The following is a 3996-nucleotide window of genomic DNA, read 5'->3' as shown; positions in this document are numbered from 1 at the left end:
AAAGGCTTCCACCCAGCGAGGACCTCTGAAGACCATTTGGTCTCTGAAAGTGTACATAGCTTGGAGTCCTTATTAACTTACCTATGACTGGAGAGTCAGGTTACCCTGAACTCCCAGTAGGAGGCTGTTCAAAATGTGTTAAATCCCTGGACAAAAGAGGTTTAACCAGTACTGGCAGGATGTATGAAAAACAAAAAGGAATGTGGTTTCTAATGTATCTCTGCAACAAATACTGTGAAGAGGCATTAAACAGGAAATTCTCTGTACATGATGACTGCCCATCTCTTAAAAGAGCTGCTCTCTCTCCTTAGTGATAATGATGTCTCATGAACACAGAATAGCTGTGACTGGGAGTCTGGCCAGCATGGACAGTGGGGGAGATGGAGAAGGTCAGGACAGTGGGGACACTGGGCCAAAGTGGGGGCCCTGGACTATCGCCTGAGCCTGCAGCTTTCCTGCAGAGCCCAAAGCAAGCCAACCTAGAAGGACACGTCTCTAATGGAAAGGAAGGGCCCGGACAGATGCCCTCCAGGGCAATTTCTCTGATTTAAATGCCAATGAGATGTTTTATGATTTTTTTTCCCATATACACACCTGTATATTCCTCTCGCCAACTAGAGGACAAACTTTCCAAGAACAGGAATTCTCATAGTCATTCCTCATGTCTTTAAGTATCCAAAACAGGCCTTTGCACAAACTCAGGGAATAACATGTTACAGACATTGGGCTGACAGCCACGGGGAAGGTCAGGAGAAAGTGGCAGTGAGCTGAGGTCTGCAGGGTGCTTGAACCCAGCCTGCTCACAGCACTGAACAGCCGTACCCTTCACTCCTGCACCGGGACCCAGAAGCTTGCATTTCACTCTCTTTGTCCCAGACTTCAGAAAACCCTGGGGACAACTTGCTGCCAGGAGAGCAGGGCTTGGAAGCTGTTGGGGGGAGCCTTGTCACTTTTTGGCCAGCCAGCAGCAGAACCTGGGGCCGGCAGGCATCCTCTGCAGGCTCCTGCCTCGGCGCAGGTCTGGGCCACCCAGCCCCTGCTCGCCTGCCCGGTGGAGGAGGGAAAAGGGGCCGGGGGCTCACAGGACACAGCACTTGGCACTGGAGGCTTGGGGAGGGGCTGGGGACTGATGGATTCGGCCTCCGGGCTCCAAGCCTGGTGAAGAAACGCTGGAGAGGATGCCACCTGCTGGCATCCCACCGGCTTGCACGGTGGGCGCTAGAGACCTGGAGCCTGGATGTGCAGAAAACCAGAATTCGGGCGGTTTTCCAAGTTGCTTGGCTTTCGCCTGTCTCTTTAGGGCTGCTGCTTCCACCGACCGTCCCCAGAGAGCCGTGCCCCGCGCGCCAACCCCAGACGCTAAGGCTTCCAGCAGGGGCGGCGGCCTCCCTCTTCGCCCCCCTTGCCGCGCACTCCGAGGTCTAGGGACTCTCCGCGCTTCTCCATCAGGTGGAGCCGTCGGCTCCTCGCCTCCTCCCTCCTTCTCCCTCCTCGGGAGCGAACCGCGCGCAGGCTGCCTCGCAGCGCCAGGAGGCTAACCGAGCCCCCGGAGGAGGTGAGGCGGGCTGCCGGGCGGAGATGGCGCGGCCGCCGTCGGGGCTGGCGCCAGAGCCCGACCGGCTGTGGGTCCTGCAGGTACTGCTCGCGTTCTCTGCCCCACGTGGTGGCTGCCGAAGATTGCCGTGGGTTTTCCGGCACTCAGGCTTGAGATGCCTCCTGGTCCTTTTAGAGGCAGGCAGCTCATCACTTAACCCAAGCTTTTTTTTTTTTTTTTTTTTTTTTTTTTTTCCTGCGGAGGTTGCAGGGAGGGAGGGAGGGGAGTGGAGAAGGGAACAGGTCCAGCTGGCTGGGTTGTGGGAGTGAGGGGGGTTCCTGGAGCCAGTAAGGGGGCCCTGAGGCCAGTTTAGGGGACCCACGGGAGAGCGAAACAATATCCTTCCAACCTGGATCTCCCAGGCTCCCCTCTTCTTTCCAAGACTGAGTGCGAGTGTGGAGTGCACACGCCTGTACGTGTACCTGATGATTGTGTATTGCACACTTCACTAGCCTTGTGACCCTGACTTTGTAATAGTTCCCTTGGGGGCTGAATTAAGCAAATCTGGGCCCTGGGCCATAAGGAATTAGCACTCAAAATTAAACAACAGCTTAAAGGATAAATCTTTAGTTAAAACATCAAATGTTGCTACATTTGATAAAGAATCTGCATGCTAATCTTTATCTTAATCACTGCCATAATGACATGAAGACACCTGAAATTCCTCCCCAACAACCCCATAGGCTTAATGGAAAGCTACTACAAAGGTGCAGCGCTATACCTAGCACTATTTTCAGTCTTAATGTGTTGTTTGACATACATTATTTAAAATTATTCTTCATCTCCTGTGTGTGTTTCTGATTTGCCTCTTCCATTTGTTGCATGATCAGTTATACCAGGTAATGGACTCAGGCTGAGCTGACACTGCTTTGGTACCTTGTTTATTAATTTAGCTAATGGGTGGCCTCTTTTGCCTCCCCTTACTTTCTGTGGCTCAGCATTTCTTTTTCTCCCCCCAAAGCTTGCTTACAAATTTCCCTCTGATGTCTTTAACAGCCTCTAAGGGACACAGTTAAATAAACTATTAAGTGAAGAATAGAAAAGTCAACAAAGCAGACACCTACTCATTTGTAGATCTTTGATGTCAACTACCAGGTGTCAGCTCCTACTAGCACACTTCTGTACGCCCCTGCTTCTTTCTTGTTCACAAATACCAAGGGATAATTTTTTAAAGTTAACATCCACGCGGAGGCTTGGAATTGGAATGTGCCTTGTAGTCAGCAAAGTCCTCAAAAAGTGTGCTACTGAAGGAGGAAAGGCTAACAGTTTCCCAAAAGACCTCCCCAAGGTCCAGGGACTGAAGACAGTCATGACTGATTTTAGAATTGAATGTTGAATGGCACATGTTGGGGGAGCATCTTTCATTTTCCTCTCCTCTCTCTTTACTTACGCTTCTCACACTGCATAACGCTGAATATTTTTCTATGTTGCTTTGTTATGTCCTTAGAGTTTGTATCTTGTGTGTATACTCTGCTTGTACACTAGATTATAAGCTTCTGAAGGCATGGTCTTTGCCTATGATCTTTCTTCCCTCCATGGCCTGCTTATAGCAAGCATGCCTAAATGTCTATTAAGTAAATAGACCCAGATAAATTCATGTTGATATCCTGGAGGAAATCGAGTTTGATTTGAGTGTGAAGAGTGAATTTCATGACAGGTAAAAGACTTGAAGGTCCTTAGGAGGCAGTTGCCTATGACCTTGGCCTCTCCTTCGCAATTGGATTCAGAGCACCTCTTGGAGAAAAGACAGGCTCAGAGTGATGGAGCGCTCATTAGAGGAGAGGCTCTTAATGCAAAGACAGGCTGCTCCCCTGTCCTCGTTAGGAAATGCACAGACCAGGATAATAATAATAAATGGGTGTGTGTCACAAACCTACTTGCCTTCCCTGTACTTCCTGCATTTTGTCTTCCAGGAGCAGTGTAAAGCAAACCAAGATCCAAATGTTCAGGTTTTATTACCTACCCCCACACACACACACACACACACACACACACACACAGGAAACTCTCAAAAATGCAAAGCATCTCTCCTCCAACTCCGAGCCTCCCGCTGCACACATTGGCCAAGTCCTTCCTAGGGAAAGATGCACATACACTCCCCTTTCTAGTTCCCTTTCAGCCCAGTTTCCAGTTCCTGTGCAAAGGAAAGGCATGCATGTTTTCCTGCACATGCATGCACATAGTCATCCTTAACTTCACTTAAACAGGACATCGTGTGGACAAAAAGTCACAGCTCTGCTCCAAGCTCAAGATGGCTTTTGGTCAATAATGGTGACAAAAGCTGGATTTTTCCCCATTTAGGGAAAAGAAAGAACACAGCCTTTCCCCCACTTTCCGTTTTACATAGATCTCCTTTTTCCAAGTGTTTCCTCTTTAATTATGACCTGTCTCCCCTCCCTCTC

General features: G+C 49.6%; 1 pseudogene; it reads right to left on the bottom strand.

Annotated features, from left to right (window-relative positions):
* Positions 1–746: 746 nt before the first annotated feature.
* On the bottom strand, positions 747–1446 carry LOC100410854 (putative uncharacterized protein KIRREL3-AS3; annotated as a pseudogene).
* Between the last annotated feature and the right edge of the window lie 2550 nt (positions 1447–3996).

The sequence above is a fragment of the Callithrix jacchus genome, chromosome 10 (genome assembly GCF_049354715.1).
Source record: "Callithrix jacchus isolate 240 chromosome 10, calJac240_pri, whole genome shotgun sequence".
In the NCBI taxonomy this organism is placed as follows: domain Eukaryota; kingdom Metazoa; phylum Chordata; class Mammalia; order Primates; family Cebidae; genus Callithrix; species Callithrix jacchus.
This window is presented reverse-complemented; position numbering and strand designations above follow the sequence as displayed.